Source organism: Macrobrachium rosenbergii, chromosome 9 (assembly GCF_040412425.1).
Source record: "Macrobrachium rosenbergii isolate ZJJX-2024 chromosome 9, ASM4041242v1, whole genome shotgun sequence".
Classification (NCBI taxonomy): Eukaryota; Metazoa; Arthropoda; class Malacostraca; order Decapoda; family Palaemonidae; genus Macrobrachium; species Macrobrachium rosenbergii.
In genome coordinates, this window is record NC_089749.1 from 2,488,296 (window position 1) to 2,502,632 (window position 14,337).

General features: G+C 37.4%; 1 long non-coding RNA gene across 1 annotated transcript; it reads left to right on the forward strand.

Annotated features, from left to right (window-relative positions):
• Window positions 1-2,040: 2,040 nt before the first annotated feature.
• Window positions 2,041-13,059, forward strand: LOC136841361 (uncharacterized). Its single transcript, XR_010853906.1, has 3 exons — window positions 2,041-2,305; window positions 9,372-9,486; window positions 11,410-13,059. It is a non-coding gene; the product is annotated as an uncharacterized lncRNA (long non-coding RNA).
• Window positions 13,060-14,337: the final 1,278 nt, after the last annotated feature.

Sequence of the window (14,337 nt, forward strand, 5' to 3'; positions counted from 1 at the left end):
CCACATCAGTCTTCATCACCTTCCTTGATTTCTTACTCTCCGTCTTTCATAATATGTTCCCTAGTTGACTAAATAACCTTTTCCTTGTCTAGGCTGACTTTATAGCGTTCCCCGTAGGAGATAGTGCGGTCAATGTCCCTCACGTGGTGCACTGTAGGGATTACTAAAGGGTGTTAGCATCGTCCCTTCAGACCCTGCCTTCACCCACTTTTTAGACTTTTACTTTTACCTTCTGTCCAACTTCTTTTCTTCAGTCGTGTTGTTCAGCCCCTCTAATTACTACTTCTAAGTGCAACTGAGGGGTTTTCTTCGATCCACCCACAGACCCTTGTACTTCCTCTCCTTTGTTTTCTGGATTTCGTTATCTTCAAGTCCAACCACTCCAACCCTCTTTTAACTGTTTTAAGCATTGAATGGCCGAAAATGCCCCAACGCTTGGTTTGTCAGCCTGAAATTTAATGAAATCAAATCTTGCTTGTAATCTGATGAATTTCTGGTACCATTCAATTCTTCAGCTTCTTTGATTGCTGTGTTTATATCCTCAATAGTGACTCCCTTGAGAATCCCCAAAATTAGACTAATTCCTGTCACTACATCTTCGTCTCTGTTCTCTTGTGTGTGTAAATAGTTAGATGTAAGCCCGTGTATGTGAGTGTATCTGTGTGTAAATAGTTAGCTACAAGACTGTGTGTGTGTGTGTGTGTGTGTAAATATTTGGATATATGCCTGAGTATGTGCATGACTTTTGATAAGTAAACGACAAACCTTTATCCGTAATTTCATGCATGTAACAAATAAAATATAGAATGTTGCCCGTGTCTTAACTGCACTGAGCTCTGAATATGTTTGTTAGTTTCTCTCTCTCTCTCTCTCTCTCTCTCTCTCTCTCTAAGCTTCTTAATTGCACTGAGCGCTAAATATGTTTGTTAGTCTCTCTCTCTCTAACCTGTTGCGCGAGACTTAATTGTACTGAGCTTTAAATGTTTGTTAGTCTCTCTCTCTCTCTCTCTCTCTCTCTCTCTCTCTCTCTCTCTCTCTCTCTCTCTCTCTCTCTCTCTCTCTCTCATAAAATCCTAACCACCATTGTATTAACGTTAGGTGCAGTTGGCCACTCTGAAGTTATTGTGACGAATCTTGGCAATCAGATGCATTCAAATGAATTTTCCTGTCACAAGAGTTACATTTCTCGAATACCTAAAAGAATCTTCTTTTTATTTATAGGCAGCTTTCGGAATGGAACGAAAATCTTTAAAGAACGTTTTCCAACAGTGTCGGTTTTTCCAACAGAAGGACCAACCCTGATCATTATGAGAGCGGAATTTTTAACAGGAAACAATGGAACTGTATTGAAAGTCGAATTATTTGGAATGTTATATATCTTTTAAAATCGATTCATTTCTAATATAGAGAACAAGAGGATGTGAAATTCTGAATATTGGAAAATATTGCCAAATATTTTTGGTGGCAAATTTGCTTTCTTGTCAATCATAAAAGCCCCGTTATTATGCATGACCAGAACTGTAGCGAAATGTTCCTGATAAATGTCTATTTTTTCTAGGTATTAATTTATGCAATGGGATGATATGCTCATTAGGTGAAGAATAAAATGATGGCTTTTTAATATCAAGGAACATTTTGTTTTTGTTTAAAAATGACATCATGGTACCTTTATTTTTAATTTAAAAATATAGCTTATTTTAATTTATAGTGTTTGGAACATGATGTTTTCGTACAAAATCAAAAGATTTTTATTAGATAATTAGGTCAACTGCACACTAAATGAAAAATGGGCAATGGACAATGTTTCATAAATCCTGACATTCAGATGCTGCCTAAAACAACGTATTTTTTCATATGGGTCATTTATTCCATATATTTACTGTAGCTTTGCTATTTTCATTGTTTGGTTTCTTTCGCTCTCAACAGATGTCAGTGTTACTTGAGGTGATGTAAGATTCCTGGAATTGTCGTTTGACTCCAAGATCCTTTGTTTGTTACCTGGGCCAATCAGAGGTCGTTTTCTCTCCCTCTGTTTGAAAGTGAGGACTTGGGCTTTTGTGATTGGCGAAAGAGACGATGAGGTTTTCAGGAAAAGAAGTTTTAGTTTAGCTCCTAGTTTGTATCCGGTCATTTTGTATTTGTGTGCTGTGCTGAAAGTGTTCTGAGAAATTTAAGGTGAAACTTAGTTTATTTAGTTTTGGATACATTCTTCGTAAATTTTAGTACAGAAGTATTTTTCATTGAAAATTTAATGTTCATGTTCTGAGTGTTGGATGGTGAAATACTTTCTGCGAACATACGTAAGGTAAGGCCTTAGCAAAGAAACGGTATACAGGGCTTGTTGGTCGGTTTTTTCTTGGCAGGAGGAGACCTGCTTTTGGTTATGTCAAATGTATGAACTCGGTCTGTTTGGTTAGACGAGAGGTGGTCTGTCCGTTTGGTTAGACAAGAAGTGGTATGAGGTATTTCTTTGCAGTTTTAGAATCTTGAAAACTTTGATATAGAAATTATAAACAGTTTCTGTTAAGTGACTAGTGACACTGATGACTGCTGGATTTCAATTGTCACAGGGGGCAAATTGCTCTGTAAAGGAGATTCTTAATTTTCAAAACAGTGGTTTATGATTAATAATTTTTTATGATTTTAAGGAAAGGCATAGTAGTTTTATCTGCAATTCCTTAATCGTAATGTACTTATCCGCAGAACTGTAGCCATGGTCTGCTCAAGCCTTTGTCGTTTTTATCTGAAATCTAAATTTTAATTTCTTTGAACTTTGCGAACACGGTATCTTAGTTTGTCTGCTTTCCGTCATAATTTGCCAATGCTATGACTTCATGCCAAAGATATTTTTAAACCTTATGAAGTCATGAGTATGAAATTTGAGTTCTTGTAAACTTAGCATCACTGCTTTATTTACAATGGCTGGTGGTTATTTCTGAAAGATTTTAGATGCTAGCGAGTAGTACAGGTGTATGAGGCCCCTAGCTAGTGTTAGTACTTATTCTTAGTGTTCAAAGGGGTAGATCTAAGCTGGCTGTCCACGGTGAGCTAGACTATGGCAGTTGACATTTTTCTATAGGAATTTACCTGCTGAACAAAAATTTAAAATATTTTGTTGCTCGGCTGTAATTAAGCTGTATATTATCTTAGAACTGTAGCCGACGGTAAAGGGGACCCGTTGGGAATCGGGGTTTTGGGTGGGGTTAAACACTTTCGAGAATAGCTAACGGCAAGGGGGACCCGTTGGGGATTCAGGGTTTTAGGCGGGGTAAATAACTTGGGAAAAGGTTTGGGCACCTTATTGTTGTATTTCTTGTTATACATGTCATTTGGAACACGAAAAACAAGCGTAAAAAAAAGGGGCAAATAAATGGACAGAGGTAGCCAAAGGCACTTTTCATGCATTACTAGTACTGCTGATTCCAGGCCCTATCATGCATGCGCAGTCTTACAGGTGAGTCAATCACCCGATGCCTCCAATTGAGAGACTAGTATTCTAAGTCGGTGTTCCGAGGTGAGCTAGGCTGTGGCAATTGACGTTTTCCTGTTATTTTACTTGCTTTACAAGAGTTTTAAAGTAATATTCTTTTTACACTTTCTGTAACCCACGTGGCTGGCATGCGCAGCAAAAAAATACCTCCTGCCAGAACATACGAGCTTGCCAAGAATATTTCAAAATGCGGATAAGGCGCGAAGCACCTTTCCGCCACCTGTTTGTTTCTTCGCCTTGACCAAAAGCTTTGAAGAGTGTCCAGTCGAGCTAGACTATGGCAGTTGATGCTTTTCTATGTTATTTTACTTGCTTTACAAGAGATTAAGGTAATATTTTGCTGGTCAGCTGTAGCTAAACTGTAATTTACCTTTGAGCTGTATAGGTTGGTGCAGGGGACCAGTTGGTACCATGTAGCCTTCAAAGGTCAATTACAGTTTAGTTACAGCCGGCCGACAAAATATATGAAATTCTTTAAAGCAAGTAAAATAACATTCAACTGTAAAGCCAGTCAAGAACGTCAGGAAAACGTCAAAAATTAATACTGATAAAGCATAGCCTGGTATTCAGCTCATTGGTGTGTGGCGAGAATATGACAAATGGCGTCTTGAAACTGGTAGGGCGACAGCTGGTTCTTCCCGTTAGAATTTTACCTGGGCTACGGCACTCTAATTTATATCTCAGGATCAGTAATAAGCATGGTATCGCTTTCCCCTATGGCGCCCTGGCAGTTACTTCTGGTCGCCCGTCTAAACACCGACAAGTTTGGGAACTTGCTAATGTTGAAGTGTAATGTCAGTGAATCCGGAAGTGTCCTTGCTGTAGCGTGTTTTTCTGGGACTTTGGTAAAGTGAAAGGTGTGATTGAGTTTTTATAGATCCAACTGTACTTGAAGGCACAGTATGCTTGTCTATTGTTTTGTCTTAAATCACTGTTTGTGAGGGGAACCTGTCAATACATCACACCATTAAAGAATATCTTAAATGTAAGAAATCTGAGCAATTAACTTATCGTTAGTTTTTCACAAATATTCGGGGATTATGACCTTTACTGTATTCCTGAATGGCTAGAAAAGTTTATTTTAATACCTAATGGTAAACCGTTGTAGTTTCGTTCAACTCCTAAAACTGGCAAATAGAACATCACAGCCACGTTCTAAAGGGACGAACCCAAAACCATAATGGTCGGTATACATAACACCAAATGTAGACTGTTTAGGTTACTATATTAACATTATTCTCAGTATTGTAGTATAATCTTTTGCTGGACTTCATAAAGGATACTTGGGTCTAGATAATTAAGGGCTCTTGTCCTCTGGATAACTTAGTCACTAGAAGAACAAGAATTACTGCTACTTGAGGCAAGCATGCGTATCCTTAATTCGACCCGCAGATTACATTGGTTTGCTTGTTGCTTGGTAAAGAAGAGATCAGAACCATCTAGGAAACTGAAGCAGGAAGGTCAATTGCTGTCCAGCTTTTGAAAGCTGAGCTACTATTCAAAATATTGATTAAAGTTCATTCGTTGTGGTGTTTACGATTGTTATGTTCATGTGTTGATATAATGTGTGATTGAAGTTTTGCACTGGGTTCCTTGTAGGGAAGCTTGTTTTAGTTAATGGTTTAGATTGAACTGTTTTCGCGCCTACACGGGAGCTCAAGTCCCTTGTTGGCTTAAGGGATCAGCACAAATCCCTCTTACGTAATGTATTTTCGAAAATCCATCTAAGGTTTTTTTAGTCATCAGTACTAATGTTCAATTGCTTTTTACTGCATTGCTCTTGCTGGTTAGTTTATACTGTATCCATGCAGTAGAACTGCTCCTTTTTTGTCAATACGTTTATAGTTATTTCAATATTACCAATAAGTAAACTGCTTTCTAGCTCTTAAGAACTGTTCGTGACGTATCGGATCATCCAAAATTTACTATGATGTTATATTCTCATATCCCTATGTTTTCCATCAGCTGGGTATATTCTGGCAACTGGTAATGACGTATAGGCTTATAAGCGACTGTGGTACGAAAGTTTTCAAGGTTTTCAAGTTATATTTTTATTTACCGATACACATTCTTTGCGCCTGTGATGTAATATTCTCATTCCATAGATTGCTTGGGTCTTATAACTAGTACATATTTGGGTGTAAAGAGAGAGACCTGTACAGAGACGTTCGTATCGCACGAGCCATTAACTTGCTCTCCATTATGTTTTGTTTATCCATTTGAGTGTACTTTTTCAAATATCAGTTTTTTTTCTGTAATATGAAAGTGGCAGAATGTTGCCTTTTGACCACAGTGAAAATGTAAGAGGTAGTTCCATTGGTATATCAGCCTGACAGGTTGCTAAATCCGAGTGAAGTAAAGTGTGAAGTGGAAACGGATTCCTGTGGCCTGAAAGAGTAGATAGGATCCTTCCCATAAAAACGTTAGTACAGTAACATAGTCAGGTGGTTTTCATGCTCGTTTTCGGAAAGCTAACAGGGTCAGACACTAGTCACATTTTGCTTTGATAGTTTCTAGCTTGGTGGTGGATACTGAAACATTTTAGATTGATTGAATAACAGAATTGTTTGCCCATGAATTTCCCCTATTAACTTGAGGCTTGGGAGTAAGGTTAAATCTTCATATTCTATATTCCGCAGTAAGTCATTAAAATCGGCACGATTGAGTAGTATCACTCTTGAGCCTTGGGAAGTAAATTTTGTGACGTAAGTCTTGATAAATTTCATATCCCTATGATGGTGCTGAATTACAGGGTTTGCATTCGCTAATAGCGTTGTAAAACTGGTTTGAGGTAATGACCATCTTATTGCCCAAAAGCTCGCTCTCTCTCTCTCTCTCTCTCTCTCTCTCTCTCTCTCTCTCTCTCTCTCTCTCTCTCTCTCGGCACTAATTTTTGAGCAGGACTTGGAAAGCTTTCAGATTTAAACTTAATACCAAGCTCTGCGAGTTGATCTGTTTGGTATATATTATGAGCCACAAAGTAATTTGGTGGTTTTATAGTTTTCATAGAATATTTAAGGGGTAACTCAATTTATATATCAAAGTGCCTTTTGAATTCTATGAGCTGTTAAGCTGGCTTTATGCCAGCATGGGCTCTTGCTCATAGAGCAGCCCGTAAGTCATTTTTTGATGTGCAGGTAAAATTAAGGATATGACGGTGATTACGTTATTTGTGATTTATGGGCGTGCCAGTGAAATGGTGTGAATGAAAGGTTAACAGGCGAGGTTACGAACCTCTTTGAGCCCTAAGGCACCCGTCAGTTGGAGAGAGAGAGCGATAGTAGCGAGTCCTGGCAAGTGGCAGATAGCAAGTAAGGAAAATGAAATGTTTATCGTCTGAGAAAAATCAGAAAAACAGAAAATCTATGGAGATTTAATCCCATATTTAACTTACTTTGCAAAACAGAAAGGATCATCGATCTTTTAGTGGTAGGGATCGATGGAGGGAAATGAAGAATTTTAAGTTTTAGGGAAAGCAACACAAATAGAAGTAATAGTTAAGTGGTAGTTAGAGCGATAGTTGGAAAATTTCGGTCGTTAGACGTGAGGCGGCCAAAAAAGGGTAAAGGAAGGCTTTAAGTGGAAGGAACGGGATAGTTGCTAATCAAATGATTAACCACATAGAGTACATGTCTCGGAGCTGCTGTCTGAGGGTATCCCCGGCAGGAGAAAGGTAATGATGGTAGCAGATTATTTCGAACAGATCGCGTACCAATAAGAAAATCCTTTTTCTATTTCCGGGTCTTTTTTCCCAGTGCTTGTGGTTCTACTTGGGTTTTTACACCGTATCTTCACGCCTTTGGTTAGGGCACCAAGGAGGTCTAAAGTTGAGAAAAGTACCTATGGCTGTTGTATTTCCGGGCTTGAGGCTGAGGTTCGATGACGGGATTAGGAGTAGGTTGAGGAGGAAGGGAAGAGGCTTGAGGTTCTGGGTTAGGGGTAGATTGAGGGGTTGGTGGTGTTGGCTGCTCAGTGAGTCCCTATATCGTGACACAACAGGCGCTGCTTCAACCACTTGTTCGGTCGTTTCTACCCGTGGCTCTGGTGGTGTCGTTGGTCTGGGAGCAGGTGTTGCTATAGGAGGTAGTTTTGGCAGGTTGGCTCTTGCTTTCAACTGTACAATGCGGGATAATCGAGCACTGCATCGCTTTAACCACGCATGATAACGCTCAGAACAGTTGGGGCACTTGGGGGTTGTAGGTTCCCCTTTTTTCAGTTCCTCGAAACAATTTCGTTTCGTGCTTCTTGCTACAGATTGTGCAGATTGCAGGGCCTCTGCAACGTTCTTGATGATGACAATAACGCTGACATCTGTAGCACCTGACAGGCTCTGGCGTGTATTCCTCTGTGGGGAAATATCCCCATGTCCTAAGCCATACTTTGCTCGGGACTGGTCCTCTGAAGGTGGTAAGGATCTTCCGTGAAGGTGCTTTGTATCTGGTTAAACACCTCTCTGCGTTCACAATATGGGGGAGCTCCAGAAGAGGATCCAGAGGGAGCTCTGTTGGGTGATTACAGACGATGGCCTTGTTTAGCCTCTCATTTGGGTTCAGTAACAGAAATTCTGTGTTGTCCTTCAGGAGATCGACTGTTGCTCGGTCTTTTGGAGTAATGGTGAATTCTCCTCTGTGGTTCGGCCGTGCTGAGATGTTGATGCTAGGGTTGTTTTTTTAAAGAGCCACTACCGTTGGATCCTGGCAAGTTTGAGTTGTAGCTTCTCGAAATTCGATATTTAAATGGCTGTAATAATTTGGTTTTAATGTATATCCTCGATCATTGTTTAGTTTCCTATTATAGATTACAAGAAAGATTGTCACTTCCGATTAAGTTTCTAGCATAATACAATGTCCCACCTACCAGTTAAGTAGATTTTATTACGGTTGCTGCAGTGGATTGTAGAAGCTGCTTATTAGTTGCACGACCAGGTATGGGTTTGAAAATAGTACGTCATAAATTTTTTTAATTAGTTTGAGCTGTAATTGTCACGATAACTGTAAATTTCTGCAGAATCGATTTACGTGAAATTGACTTAGATTATTTATAAAGATCGGAAGCTGGATAAGTTAAAGCTGAATGTTTTCAGAGGACTGTTTTACAGGGAACCTATTAGGTATTTTTATTGTGGAGACTTAATTTCAAGATTTACAAAGTTGCCATCGTTCTTCCAAGATTTTGATGAAATAGTTCTTTGGTATTCTCATAATTTGGTTTTTGATGAAAATTTCGCCATCGTTTTGATTTTGATGAAAATTCTTTTAATAATTGATATTGTTTTAATTGATATTAAGAAGTGAGCAATGAATTAACAAAACAGATCCAATGAAGTATACCATCAACTAGTGTAATATAAAGTTGTGAAAGTGATTGCTTTTAGTTCATTGTAACTGGTAAACTAACAATAGCATGTCAAATATTGAATTCTGAAGGAAAAGTCTGCTGACAGTCCCGAAAGTTACTTGCTAGTGAACTGTTTAAGAAATCAGGTTTGGTGCTAAAGCTTGAAGAGAAACTTAAGGATTTTGAGAAACTGACACATGAATGTAATGTTAAATTATAGCCCATAAAAATATGTACTGCACAATAACAACGATCAAGAGTGGGGTAGCTCTTCCATACAGTATATGGAACGCTTATTGAATTAAAAATAAAGGATGAAAACAATGATAGATTATCAGGGCAACAGGAAACAAAACAAATACCTTGTAAACTAAGGTAGCCCAGGAAATGGAACGAAAGCGTTTAAGCAGCGCTCATATATAAATTCTCCGTTGAAAATGGTGTATCTTTCAACAGCACAGGTGGTGAGGTTAGAGCCCCTTTTAATTTTTACTGAATTACTGAGTTAATGTCAATGGTTAATTTTTGTACTTGTCCTTTACAGATTTTTCGCTGGTCAGTAGTACCACCACTGTATCTATGGAACAGCCTCTTTATCGAAAAAGTTTTTTGATGGCGCCAAGAGTAGTTTATGAAGACTGCATAACTTCGTTCTTGAAGTAAGTAGTTTATAAAGAAACCTAATACTGAATACTAATTTGGTCATTAATACATTAAAAATTTCACATTTTTTTCTTATGTTTTGGTGATGGTTTCTGTATAGATCAGCCGTAACTAAAATTGACGTGCTTAATGAAAATTTTTTAAATAAACCCTTTTTATGACTAGACGAAATAATTTTTCCAATTAACTTTGTCAAAAATCTGACGGTTACTGACAATGATGAAAAAACTAGTGTTTTTCTAATCAACTTTGTCTAGAAAATCTGAAATGGTCACTAACTTACTTTCAAAAAGCTAGGTTTAAAATCCCAAGACTGTGAAATGACTAAGATCATGAGTGAGAATTTCCTGTAAATAACATTTCTGAATATTTTTCCCATAATTGTATTAAGGGGTAAACTGACAATGTTAGCTGTGTTTAGTGATTACTGGAACCTCTCAGTTCATCAAGATTTAATTTCATAGCCATTTGCAGTTCTTAAACAAAAAACCTGGAGTTAATAAATAGCACTTATGTGATAATGTAACTTATTACTGATAGGTAGTTACAGCACTTGCCTAGGAGTGAACACTAAAAATATCGGCATTAGAGTGTAAGGGAACATTGAAATGGAAGCTGAAAGTTTGATTAAACGTGTTACTTGAAAACTGACTATTCAACAGTATTGGAGAGTTTATAGAAAAGCAAATACCAAAAACTTAACTAGGTAATGTAAACGTTGAACGTGAAACTCCAAGGAAGTCCTGATAACCTGACGCACTGAAATGACCAACTTCAATTGTCCGATATGGAAGTGGAAGTTGAGTGGATATAAGAAAATCAGTGGCTTACATTGAAAAATGACGTTCTTACGCGCGGAAGAAAACCAGATTTTTGGGACTTGCCCCCTAGTAGATTTAATTGAATAATACTCTTGGGCCTTGTCTCCAGCAGAAGATTTATAAGCGAAAATACAATTCATCACAGCAAACCATTCTTAGGCTTCAATGTCCATGCAACAAACTTGCAAAATATGATTTTTCTGTAACCAAAAGGGAACATTACGAGGCAACCATGGAACTGAATTAGACACTCCTGTAGAGCAGTTGTAGGCTACTTGACTTTTACTGTACTTTTTTGACGTAATGGTCTGTTAGTTTACTTAGGCTTTACAATTTTATAAAGTTTAGTCGGAGCTATATTTTAAGATTGTATGACAACTTACTTTGTTATATTTTCAACTAGTTCTGCCTATTTGCGTAGTCTTGACATAGCTTAAGTAAAGCTAAACACTCTTGGTTAACTTTGTCGGTATCAGTCGGGGTCAGCAGTAGAAAATTCTTTTAGGAGGGAAATTGCTTTTGGAGAGTGATTAACGCTCAGTTAAACCTTTTTCATATAATGCATAACTGACCCAGAACATAGCAAAACCCTACATACGTAAAAACACTTGAAATCCTGGATGTTCAAGTCCATTAAGGAATTCCAAAGGATACTATTAAATTTACTCAGATTTGAATCCCCCACTAAGAAAATCTGGGCCGTGTTACAATTTCTCGTACTGAGCAACTTTAAAGTGAAAGTTGTAGTTCAATGAAGATTGACAAAACCAACATTGGGATATCTTTTTTCTAAAACACATTGATAAAAACATTTATGCCTCGTGGGAATCAATTTACCTCTATTTGTTCTGAGTTTGATCTGCTCTAAGCATACAATCGCCTTAAAAATGTTGATACACAGGAAGTAATGTCCAGTTTTGAAGCATGACAATAAATCTGGAACTTTATGAAACTAAAATGTGTGTAACTAATAAACATTAGATACTTGGAAATTAACCATTGAAACAGGGGCTCTCAGACTGAGGTTCGCTGATCCTCATTAGTTTATACTTAACTGAAGGGGTAATTGAAACAAGACTAAAAGTTTTCTTGTTGCAGATCACCTTCGTTGACAAGATGATTCAACCGCATTTCAAGACCAGGGAGAATTAACTCATCCTTCAAGACATCCTTCAAGACATCAGACCAAGTGGCTTGCAGCTCATTCAGGCTTGCCTCAGGCCTCGTCGAACCCATTATATTTTGCACCTAACGAACGAACTGACCGTCTTGTGCTCTCAGTCTAGTCATGTCGAATAATCATTTTGGTCGAATAGAAATTTGTTGAAGCAGAACTTATAGATATTTCATGGAGCTATTAGAAGACTGATTATATAAAAATTAGAGCAAGGTTCCAGAAAGAATGAAAATTGTACTATGAATATATATATGAATCTATTTATCAGTATCAGTAACATATAATGGGATTTAGTATTCAGCAGTTTATATTTAATATCAGTAACATTTAGCAATTTATAATTAACAATTCAATATTTACGAATATGATTTAAGTTAACATTTAGCAGTATTTAGCAATATCTTAGACTTTTATAGTTCGGCTGATTGTATACAAGGTGTATAAGCAAAACACATGAAAGAACCTCAGACAAAATTTGCTTCCAAATATTTGTACTTTCAGAAGGTTTGCTTTTATAGAATCTAGTCGTGGTTCAAAGGTTTAGCAGCAAATTTAGCACTTATATTTGTGTATTTGATTGTGTATTTGATTAAGCATTGCGACAACTTTATACCACTTCGGTGATATTTTACAGATGGGGATATAACATTTTATCCTTAAGAGAGGCTCTCTATTCACAAACTTAAGATTCCTTCCCTTCACACTTTTGATGTGGTTTTAGCAAGACGTTTCCAGTTTAATTACAGATTACTGCTCTTGAAGTAAAAAAAAAAAAAAATTTCAATTTAAACTTTGGAAATTCTCTCTCTCTCTCTCTCAAAGCATTTGTTTTATTAGGATATATCTCTACCTTACTGATTCTTTATTACTATCAACATTAAATGCCAAAAGTACCATAACCAACATAATTGCCAACACCAACACTGCATCCGTACCTAACGAAGAAGTCTAACTTCAAACGCAATTTCAACCTTCTAGCTATACCCAACAGCCTAGCAGTCACCAACACTACATACCGCAAAAACGCCATCACCAATATCCTACCCGACACCAACACTAAATTCACCAATGCATGTGCTGCCATTAGTCTTGCACAAAAAGCACAAACACGACTGACCGACATCGCAGCGAACCCATGACTTGATGTACTCAGTCCTGAATATCAGAGCTTTTTGTTAAGGATAGACTAGTTATAGCATCTGAGTGAATGTGTATTTAAAGTGATTGTAAATGTTGCTTTACCTTAGCATTGTATTGATGGCTTTAAGAGGCCGTTCAAAAATTACGTAACGCCTTGGGGGCGGGGGGCTGGTGTATGGTGATGTATTATGAGTGACAGGGTTGGGGGAGGGGGCAGCCATAAGTTACTTAGCATTTTCAGATTTTTTCCTTTTGAAAAGATGTAAATGTACAAGGACAAAAGAGATATAGTAGATTCTGCAACAGACATATTGAGAATATAGTATTTAATTTTTTTTTGCATAATTGTTTGAAAAAATATCACAAACTCGACCCTTTTTGTTTTCAACATTTTCTACTATATGTACATATTACATGATATAGAGCAATATCACACTCATCCCTTTTCTGAGCTCCGACATTCTCTACTTTATGCATAAATATGACCTAGGAAAATATCAAATTAATCCTCTTCTAAACATGGCATAAGAGAACATTTTCATTTCAAATTTGTGATTCTTTAATATCATAAGTACTAAGAAAAACCTAAAGGTAATAATTTCTAGGTATTAGGATAGACTTTAATATACAGTATTATTGTCTTAAAAAAAGGGAAACCTAGTAATTCAGGGTACGGGGTACTAGATGATACATAACTTTCTAGAGGGGGTGTCTAGACATTTTATGAGGCGTGACAAGGGGGGAGGGGGGTAAAAAATTACCAAAAACAGTTTTGTAATTTTTGAACGGCCCCTAAACAAGAATGTTCGATTGGTTTTTACAATAGGTGATTATATTTTGTGGTATTGGTTTTAAATAGGCAATTATGTAAAAAAAAAAAATAGTGTCCTTCCCCGCAATTTGCTGGTAGAAATGTGGCGGGTGTTAGTTTGTTTCACTATTGATTTGTTTTGCTATTTCAAGGTTATTTTTCTGTAATTTCGATAATCTAAAATTAGATTGACTTAAAAGGCAAATTTGCCCTTGCTTTTGAGAAAGCATATCACTCATAAGGAGAAAGAGGAATTTAATCTCTTGTAATTAGCATTCATCCAGTTTTTGGAACCATCGTAATGGACTAAGGAGTGTAAACCTGACAACTGTGGGACTTCCCCTTCCCATCAGATGCACGGTGCTATGACTTCACGTGACATCAAAAATTTTCTCTAGTTTCGGGGCTCTTCTCCCTTTCTGCTTTCTCTTCTCTTCCTGTTTTCTTCTCTCCTTTTCTTCTACACCTCCACTTGTCTTCTCACCTTCCTTCTCCTTTCCTCTTTCACCTCTCTACACTTAAATATCTCTCGCCCTCATCAAATTTCGAATAATTCCTCCCCCACCCCCAGCCATTTTCCTCTTATCCCTCCTCCTTCACCCTCACCACCAATGCCTCCCACAAGTCTTAAGCTAGATTAGCAAAAAAAATTGTACCCATATTTTGTGTGCTCTGTATTGTTTCGTTTTGTGCCTGAAAAACCTTTCTCTTTTGAGCAATACTTTGCTTTACACTCCTTTGATACGCATTGTGATGTTTGCAATCATATTTTCAAGGCAGTTTTGCTGTTTTTCATTTCTCAAGACTTTTCACAAGCATTAAATGCCTTGGATGAAACATCCGCAAAAGATTACATAATGATAGACTAGCAGTAGGTCACCCTTTCCTGCATTTTCTG